This window comes from Rhipicephalus microplus, chromosome 1 (genome assembly GCF_043290135.1).
Source record: "Rhipicephalus microplus isolate Deutch F79 chromosome 1, USDA_Rmic, whole genome shotgun sequence".
Classification (NCBI taxonomy): Eukaryota; Metazoa; Arthropoda; class Arachnida; order Ixodida; family Ixodidae; genus Rhipicephalus; species Rhipicephalus microplus.
In genome coordinates this window covers 129339374-129350154 of record NC_134700.1, presented here as the reverse complement: position 1 = coordinate 129350154, position 10781 = coordinate 129339374, and positions in this window count along the sequence as shown.

Below are 10781 nucleotides of genomic sequence, written 5' to 3'. Positions count from 1 at the left end.
CGAGTAGAAAAGGAAACCCTCCACGGCAGTCTTATGTACGTAGTGGAAATGCCAGTGCACTCAGAATTGTTACGCGGCTCGTACGTAGGCAGGGCGCATAACTATTGCAGCGGCCGCGCTGGATGTGGTAGCGGGGAAGTTCGGGCGAGGGAGGCGGGCGTGAGAGTACGATGGCGTCAAACCTCACTCCCCATCGTTTCTCGACGTTTCGATGCGAGAAAAATGATCCTGACCTAAGATTTCATTTTTTGTCCCGAAGGACCCACCTTCTTGAGTTTCAAAACGATTTTTTTTTTATTTTCTCTTTCCGAGCTGACGACGAGGTTGTCACAAGGCCTGTCAACGTGTCGACTCCAGCAAAAAATTGAAAAACGGAAAAAGAAAGCAACAGCTCAAGAAAGAAGGCAATAAAAAAAGGCTGACAATGAAAGAAAGAAAGAAGTGTGACTGAAACGTGAGTATCGACTTCGTTTGAAGAGCTCGAGTTTGGCGGGAAATCAACTCGCATTTTATTTGAGAAATCGAAGACGAAATGACGCGGGAAGAAAGTTTGAAGGCACCTAGAAGCACGGGGAAGCACTCCAGAGACCGACGACACTTCAGCCACATAAACTTGACTCTCTCTAACACTCGCGTGCCGAAAAAAATGCAACAAGAAAATAAATGGTTTCACTGCCCCTTACATACCATCTACTCAATTTATACAAAAACGGCTCACCTATACCGAACGTTACCTAAAAATTAGTGGTGATGTGCACGGTTTCCTTGAGCAGCTTAACTAAAGTGTGCTACTGAAGGTTAAGACGACAGAATGTTGAGTTCGCTGTCAAGAACTGGAGCTTTGGAACAGTGGTTCCTAAATAGAGCTGCGCGGTGATCCAATCAAAGAAAAGTCGCGCACATGACACTGTGATGCTATTTTGGGACCCCTCCACCCTTTATTTCTCTCTCTACAAGGGATGTCTCCTATATTGCACCAGACCACAAGCTTACCTAAAATTGAAGGCTTAGATACACTCTCTGAAAGAATGTGGAAACCGTAGAATCATTGTGTTTCCTGTAAGTAAACTAGAGGGAACTCTGGTGCTAGTGTTGTGAGAGCTGCAACATACGCCCCTTCCGCGAGCACGGAAATGATGTGTAGGGCACAGATTTTGTCCAATCTTCGTACTTTTGGCTTCATTTGGGCCTCGAGTGGCTTAAGGCTGCATTTGTCACGAAACGAAAATTAACGAACGTAGAGCACTTGAACTTGGCTACCTCAACCTTGTAGACTCACCATTTCAATTTGGTTCATTAAGTTCACAATCGTCCGTTCTTTCATACGAAACAAAACCAAAACAAAGCAATAAACAAAGCAACAAGGGTGTTCGAAACCCGAAAGCCCGAAGTCCAGTCTAACAGTATTTTTAACCCTTGTTAAGCTAACCATATAATATTATGTTTGAATCAATCAGAATGAAACTTATTAGTATCCAGATTCATTATTTCAAATTGCTTTGGCGGAACTCCTCGTTACTTGCTGGTAGAGACCTCACAGAGACGAAATGAAGCTCGTCTCTGAAGAGCTCGAAATAACAGCATAAACTGAGGTCTAACTGTTCCCACGCATAGGAGCGGCCCATGATGTCACCCTAAGAAGGGGCACTTCTCCAGATCATTAAATGAAGTTTTCCGTACCGTGCTTGACCAACACACGAGTGTCAACAGTACAATGTCAGCTTGACCTTCCTTACCTCCTCTCGTCATAAATTTTCATGCCTATACATATACTTCAAGTTCTTTCATTCCTTGCCTTAGACGATGCATTCATCAGGCTTCCTTATCGGACATTATGCCACAATCATCCAAACGCCATCTACCCTGCATGCGCCCGAACGCAAACCTGGGAGAAATTGTTGATAATGGTGATATGTAGGGTTTAACGTCCCAAAATCAACAAAACCACCATATAATTGTGAGAGACGCCACAGTGGAGCGCTCCAGAAATTTCGACCACCTGTTTTTTTTTTTTTGCTGCAATTTTGTTTTCATCCAACACAAGATACGAACGGCCTTCCCGCCAATATCACCATCTCAACTAATTTTGCTCAATGGAAATCAACCTGGAAGAGCTATTAATCGTCACTCTAAGCGTGTATACTGATGCTCGTTTGTGTTTGCTGTTGTTCCACTTATTTATGTTTTTTCTGAATAGTTGATTTCTTTATGTCCACTTCTCAAGAAAAGTCCTTCTTGGACGCTCCAGATGTGAATAAATAAAAAAAGGAATTTAATCCGTGCACTTCCCGTCATTTCCAAGGTCGCTGAAGCATCGCAGTCCCAGGCTCTGCTGTATAGTGAATTTCCGGAAACCTTATGTGTAAAATAACGCAAAACTGAGTCATTCCACTCGGAAGAGAGCTTAGCCGCAAAAAAGGCTTTCAGGACAATTAGTCCTGAGCTAATAACTGAATTAGTCAGCTGTTTTGATTTTCAAATGTAAACGAACGCGGCCATTGCTAGCTGGTAGTATATAATCGAATGACAAGCACCTCTGCTGACGCGATCTTCTTTGATGTTTGCCCTGTAATTACGAGGCACGCCGTAGTGTGGTTCTCCCGATCACCATCGACCATCTGGGATCGTCTAACGTGCTCCTAAGGCCCTAACCGCATGCATGCGATTTCCTCGCGACAGCGTCAAATGACAGCGATGGGCGACAGGATTTGCTGTCGCAGAGGCCCATCCATCGTTGCCGCTTGTCGCTTCGCGTGCTTCTGGAGAACTTGAAAAGATCGCTTGTCACCCGGAAGCCAGCGCGGCGTGTTCCATGCAACATGGCTGCGCCCATGGTCATCACGTCGTTGAAATTTGCTCTCGATGCTTGTTATGGACGCCTACTTTGAGGAATGCAAGGTATCGACTGCCTTTTTTACATTCGCGTCTCACGTGGAGACTGATAGAGCAGCCGTGTTTTTCTTCAATCTCGTTAAAGAAGGCTTGTTTTGATGTCCTGATGGCAGCTTGTCACAATAAGGTCGCTTGCTACAATGCAAAAGACATCGTGCGAAGTGTGTCGTAGCTGTCGTAGCATATACTTCTGGGTAGCCTCTCATAGTTAGGTCAATGATTGCGAGAAAACAAGGTCATTAAATGCATTTGTGCCGTCCCTATGTCACTCAAGACAGTAATAAATTTGGAATGTAGTAATCGACCAACTTTTCAACTTCTGTTCGCAATTTACTGGTATTCACGCGATAGTTCTCTTGGAGCAACAATGACACATTGCTTCCGACATGCAGTTGCAGCTGTCGCGACGCGACGGCGCGCCAGAGCAAGTCTGTCGCTTGCGCTTGTCGGTGTCGCTAGGAAATCATGTGCACGCGGTTCGGGCTTACATCTAATCATGCGGTTTTCTGTCTAGAATGCCCGCGCTGAAATGCGGCGCCGTGGCTGGAGTCAAACTCGCTTCCTGTAGCCTATCAGAGCGACATCCTACGTTCTTGCCCACCGTGGAGGATCATACTGCCATAAACTAGAGCCAAGAGATTTAATCGTAGCCACCGTTACTGTGATGAGGGTCTTCAGAACACTCAGAGAGGATACCAATGGCAGCAATTCTAAGGCTGCAAACACAGCCTCGTAATTAAGGAGTGGAAAGGTTAAGCTTATGAACGTACTGAGTGATTACTTACAAGGTACAGATGAAACGCAAGTGGCTGGTGTGTCGTGCACTTACAAATGATGTGCCGATTGGTACCTGAATGAATAAAAAAAACAGCCAGGAACACTACGTATACGAATTCAAAAGTGACTGCGAAAGCAGTTACACATAGGGGGCTAATTACTTTTTTGCGTGTTCTTTTCTGTGCAATTTGTTGCTCACTGCGCAGAAAAACAGACGAAAAAGGTATTAGGCCTGGAGGAAAATAATCAAAAAACAATGTTTGAACTGGGGAAAAAAATGTTCATCCGATCGGAGTTGTTGAGTTGATCAACCGTATGTCCGGCAAGGTGCAACTGTGAGGACGAACGGTTGCCCGGTAAAGTGTAAATGTGGCGATTAACAGTTGCCCTATAGGGTGCAAATGTGAGGACTAAATGTAAGTCATATGAGGTGAATTGTAGGACTAACGGTTTTCTCATTAAGGTGTAGATGTGAGGACTAAATGTTAGTCTCTTGAGCTCATCTGTGGGGACTAACTGTTAGCCCCGGTGTTGTTAGTCCTTAAAGGAAAGAATAGTTATGGCAGCCCCATTAGTCCCCAAAAGGACGAACCACACGCCCTTTAACACCCTTTTGCCTTAGAATGTATATACCCGTTGTATTGCAGGTGGGTTGAGTATACCACCGCATATTTCGTGAAATGGCTGTCTTAGCCATGCGAAGAAAAGCAGTTTGAGCAAAGTAAACACGACAACGTGCACAGTAAAAAAAGAATCGGGCTTTGTTCGACTACGCCGGGCTATGCGAGCGCAAGCTGGTTGATGATTAGTAGAGTTTATTGGTGCAAAGGCCAGATGTGGCCAAAGAGTGCCAGAGCAATGATGATGAACTGTGCGATGTGCAGTGCAGATAAAAAAGACGTGACGTGGCTGTAAATGGGCCTAAAAAACAGTCGCTGTAGGTGCGTAAAAATATATATATAGTAAAATTATGGCAATGACAAATGATGTGTGCTATGGAGACATAAAATGGTTTAAAAGTGATATGTATGTGAAATAAAAACTTGGCATGGAGCACCAGTGCCTCGACAGAGCCCTTAAAACAAGAGCATGGAGGCCTGGGCTCATTGAAAGCTGCTAACACAGCGGCTTCCTCTGAACAGAGGATGCGCTACGACGTTTAGTTCAAGTCAAAAAGCTACTAAAAAGGGCCTTATTAGTAGAGAGTACCCTGTACTCTAAATCGTTACCCACTTAATCTAACCCCCCCCCCCCTCCCTGAACCTGTTTGGCTAAAAACATTCAATGTTGGGCTAAAAACCTTCAATACTACATCCTTTAAAAAGCTTAAAACTGATTTTGCATCAAAAAGCGGTTCTTCACCGAGAAACATAATCGGATGTAAAGGAAGATTATAGCGGAATGCTAAAGCAAAATATTTCTTTCTCTCACTTTCAGCTTCCGGACACTCCAGGAGGACGTGGAGGACGGTTAGCCTCTCAACACATCTACCACAAGTAAGAGGTTCATCGCCAGTCAGCAGAAAGCTATGGGTACCATAAGTGTGTCCTATTCTGAGGCGACAGAATAGGACATCAGTTCACCATGTTCTTGTAGCGGAGGGCCAGTAACCCAACCGCGGCTTAATCAAGTGAAGCTTATTATTTATTTCTTTGTCCCACAAGCGTTGCCAGTGGTTTCGCAGTTTCTTACGTAGGAAGGGTTTTAGATCTGTTGCAGGGACAGTAGCTGTGGGGTTAATAGCACGCAATATAATTGACGTGGCCATTTGGTCAGCTAACACATTACCCTCGATGCTTCTATGGCTAGAAACTCAGCAAATAGTAACATGCTGGTTGGACATATACGCTGTACACAGAACGGAATACAGCTCAATTATTACCGGATTTCTGAATCTGAAAAGATATCTTAATGCATTTACGACGCTTAACGAGTCTGTAAATGTAATTGATTTTTTTATGTTTGATTTTTGTATATGCTTCACAGCCGAGAATAGTGCATAACCCTCAGCCGTAAATATAGTTGTTTCCGGGTGCAGCACACCGGATTCCGAGAAGAATGGTCTGACGGCTGCATAAGCCACCCCTGCATGCGACTTAGAAGCGTCAGTATAAAACTCTACGCATGAGCAGTTGGACTGGAGTTGTCGGAAATGAATTTTAAAATGTGCTTCTGGTGCATGTTTAGTGATCTCGGCAAAGGAAGTGTCACAATGTATGAGCTGCCACTGCCACAGCGGTAAATGTTTTGTTGTGGGCATAGGACAAAGTTCTAGCAGCGGAACACCCATTTCCTCACTTAAGCTTCTCACACGCAAAGAGAACGGCTTTCTCGCTGCGGGTCGATTATGGTAGAGGCTGGCAGTGGTCATATCGTTTATAGCTGAATGAGAAGGATGCTTTGTGTTTGCGCGTACCTTTATAAAATAAGTGAAACTGCTATAGGATCACTGTAGGTGAAGTGACCACTGATTCGACTCTACATAGAGACTCTGGATCGGACTTGTCCTGAAAGCACCGTTTGCCAGTCGGATACTCAGATGGTGAACGGGGTCTAGGATTTTCAAAGCACTTGGCGGTGCGGAATGATAAATTATAGAGGCATAATCAAGGCGCGACCAAACAAGGCTTTTGTACAAGTTCAAGAAACACTTCCGATCACTACCCCATGTTGTACGTGATAGGAGCTTTAGGAGGTTCATCGCTTTCAGACATTTCATTTTTACATGTATAATATGGGGAATAAACGTGAGCTTAGAGTCTAAAGTGGTTCCTAGGAATTTGTGCTCGCTGCTCACAGAGAGTTGGTCTCCCTTGATCGCAATATTTGGTAGTGGCATTACCACTCGTTTGTTGGAGAAGAGTACGCAAGTACTTTTCTGGGTGTTTATTTTAAAACCATTCTCATCCGCCCATTTAGAGAATTTATTCATTCCAAGCTGCACTTGTCGTTCGCAGATAGACATATTGCATGATTTGAAGCTCATCTGCACATCATCAACATACACAGAATAAAACATCGGCTGAGTATGCTTGTTTGCAAGCTGGCTGAGTATGCAAGCTGGCTGAGTATGCTTGTTTATCCTCGTAGTCAAAGCGCAGTTCACCAATCCAATGATGTGACTAGTTCAATGTGCAGTCTTGCATGCATTAGCCATCTGCGTTTCATCGGTTTCCGAAGCCGTCGCCGAGGTTGCTTGCTGAATTTCGTGCCGACCGGTTGTGCCCTCGTGATCTCCGACGACACCGCAGCTCTGGCCGACTGGGCTCGCCCTACGCGATCTTCTGACGCCGATCTCCAACGACAGTGCAGCTCTGGCCGACTGGACTCTACCTACGCCTTCTCCTGACGCCGACAAGAGCTCTCGTTGAGTGATGCCCCGTCCTCAGACTCCTACGACCGTGTCCATCTTTCCTATATTCTCTTTACTTCCGTTACTCACTGTCCCTACACCTTGCTCTCGTCGTTCTCTCTGTATATATACATTTTAATCCTATCCTTTTAATCTCTTCTTACCCCTATCCCTTGTGAGCTACTGTTGAGGTGTCGCACTTAGTGCAGGCAGTTACGGGCCTAACTTTTCTCTTCTTTCCTCTTTAAGAACCATATAAGCAGCCGTCGCCGCATTCATCGCGGGAAACGCCAAGCCCTTAAACTACCAACAGACGCTCGCGTTCGCGTCTTCCTTTGCTGGTATATGTTCGCGTTCCTGCACTTTCATCTCGGTCGCTGAGGAAGAGAATTTGGAGAGGTAGACAGCCGAGCCGACGAACGCGTTCTCTGTAGCCTCTTGGAGTCTTGCACAGTTGCAAACAAACTTAAAATTTATGCGGCTTGCCATGGTATATTCGTTCTTCCCTTAAATGACACGTGGAACTACACCTAAACTCACTCAACAATGGCGAAAAAAATCGCTTTAATAATTGTGACGAGGACAATTGATGGGCAAGCTTTCGTGTAGGTTTGTGTAAAAAGAAAACCACACATTAAACATAACCGTCATCGTGAATTGAGCTGACAAGATCATTTGCTTCCACCCGAATCCCCAATACTTAATATATTTCCGAAACCACCAAAAGAGAGTAAACAACAGACAAAGAACAGAGCATGCGTAAGTAGAAGGAGCTTAACAGGAATAAAAGATAGCTAAAATATTCGAGTAGTATGCGGAAATAAAGGGTCACTGGAGCAAACCCGTATCACCATACAACGGGACGCGTTTCTTGAAGCGGATGCGACGGAGTAACGGCGAAGACGCACTTGTGCAGGAGGGGAAGACTGGTGAATGGGCTGAAACGCTCACGTCATTGACTGGCATGGCAGGAAGCGTCGGGCTGGTTGAGGTCAGTGACCTTTCAGCGTTCGGCAGCCGCAGCTCACTACGAAGTCGCAAACGTTTTTTGGCCAACGCCGGAAGACCAGAACAAGCCTGGGCAACGAGAAGCATGTTTGCGTCCAGGTGGAAACCCGGTGGGACCTTGAAGCAGGAGCTCTGCTGGCCGCCACTTCCGGACCTTGGCCACCTTCTTCACTCGGTCCCGACTCAGCCACATCTGCCTGGCTTCACTGTTGTTCTCCCGTGGCTCTCCTAAATCTTCGTGGGGGCACCTGTTGTTGTTGTCGTTCACCCATTGATAGTGGTGCATACCCACTATAGGTGATTGGCCAAGAATTAAGTGGTTTTAAAAATTACTGTTCAGATTTGGACTAATTGAGGTATAACAGAAAGATTACCGAGAGCATAGGAAATTGTGGTGCTTAATGTAATGCATATAAATATTTACATAAACGAACTTATTTGTAGAACAGAGCAATATTCTGATTTTATACGTATATTGTTATGTGAACATGTTAGATAATGGAACTGGTTAATTAGTCAACCTATTAGTTTCATGAATATAGTCCCGAACGGCCGCGCATACTGTCGCATTAGAGAAGCCAGAAACGGAAGCTCCAAAAAACAAAATGACAGGCACAGATAAGTCCCTACCATTACCACGTAAATAACTCAAATATGCCCTAGTTATGGGTACATTACCACGTACCCATAACTCAAATATGCCCTATGTGCTGCATCGTTATTTTTGTCGTCCTTTTGTTTCATAACCAGTCACACAGATGATTTAATATCATAAATTCAGTTTTCATTTAGTGATTGAGCATAAAATGTCTATCGACTCCATATATGTGGTCAGCACCGTGTATGACTTTTCGACTTATTGCTTTATTGTAGGCCCACTGCGAGGACACATGCTTCCAACATAGGAGGAAGGACGGTTTGAAGAAATTAAAGCCAGATTCTTTTTGGATGCTGTTTGCAATATAATCTGACCTGAAAAAAACTTGGTTTGTCCCTTGTTGCTCACCTTTGCTTTTCTTCTCGCCTACTATACAGTCATAAGGGGAAAAGGGGAGGGTTGGTCAAGCATGATTTAGTGCCCTACTGTTTTCTGGCAATGCTTACAGCTTGTCAGTTTTTTAAGCAGTTCATTGTACAGATTAGTTCACAGGGACTAAACTTGCTGCAGGAAATTATATTACTGACAAAAGTAATATTTAGGGTATGAGAAACAGGCTAGCGGAGTTATGCGGTTTATAGAGAACATCGCGAGCTACCCGGTTGTTTGATCCACCTTGTTTGTTGTTATGGATGCCGTGATATAGTACAGCATGGTATCTCGCCCTGAACTAGAAGGCCCTTAAGGTGTCTGTAGTAGCAAGCTTATTTTGCTTCAGGAACCCCTGCAGACATTGAAGTCTGTTCTCAGTGACATCGAGCTTCTCTCTCTCGCAGATGTAGGCTCTTTAAATATCCTCCACCAATGTGGTGGGTCAACCAGGTGGGAGAAACCAACCGTTTTGACAGTATTTTATACAAACTCAAGTAACGAACATGTCTTTTCTGGTGTGCAAAACCGCAGGTAACCTCAGAAAACAACGCTTCAGCCTTCTGAACTGGCTCTATAAAAACACTACCCCCTTCTCGTTAAAACCCATGCTGCCTTCAATGTAAATCAGTGACCGCTCTGAAGGAACGTGGTGGCCCATCAAGTATGGTGGCCGTTTTAGCCAGTTGTAAGCAACCATGGTCGAAGTTTTCACCACCCTAGTACACAGAGACGTGCGCACATGAAGGCTCCCTAGTCACACATGAGACATGAGCGCTATCTGGCAGTTATCTTGGAAAACGAAGCGCGCGGCGTGCGCACCCGTCTTGGAAGCGATAAGGTGTAGAACGCAAGGCGACGGGTAGGTGCCGCACCGTGTCGTCTTAGCAAAGCGTTGGAAACACTTGACTTTTCGTGCAAGCGTTGCATCGTCAGCGCAGCGTGATAAACGCTACGGTACTTATAATTACCTAAATGTACCTTTTCTAGTAAAAATCCATACATACAAAATATTGCCGTGTTGTTATGGTGTCTCAGATATGCGCAATAATTGCTTTCTAATTGAGAATCACACAAGTATGAATGCTGAAATTTGAGCAATATTGGTGGGCGCCGCGGATGAATTCGGCCGTTTAGAGGTTTGATGTCGTTTGAGGTGTCGTGAGGGGGACAAACAGACAAATGTACTGGCAGACAGACAGACAGACAGACAGACATACAGACCAGTATTTAAAACGAGAAGGAGATACAGACCATTAAAAAAACGAGGAGATAGCCTGTTGAGTGACGTCGAACCAGCACTTCTCCATTCGCAGCGCACAGTGCTAACCACCATGCCAACGAGCGTACGTTGTCAAAGATGCTAAGGGCAAGCCATCTATATATACACCCTGCGCCGTTTCGCAGACTTCAGAAATTCAAAATTTTATCACGTTTTTGCTATCAGTAGTGAGATGGCGTGACAGGCGCGCGCTAGGTCTATCGCTAGGAGCGTGGTCTATCCTGCACGCGCCCTCGTCAGACTCGCAATTCTAGAGAAGATGAACGTCACTTCGCTCGCTGCCAAGGCCACGTTTAAGAGAGGAGCACGCTCCTGACACACTACGAAATAAGATTTGAGTTTTTCGCGCTTCTCCTGTGTGTACTTGTACACTGTAAACAACCGGCAGGTCCCACGTACAGCGGGAATCGATGATATGCGAAGCACGATTGATAAATGTTGAT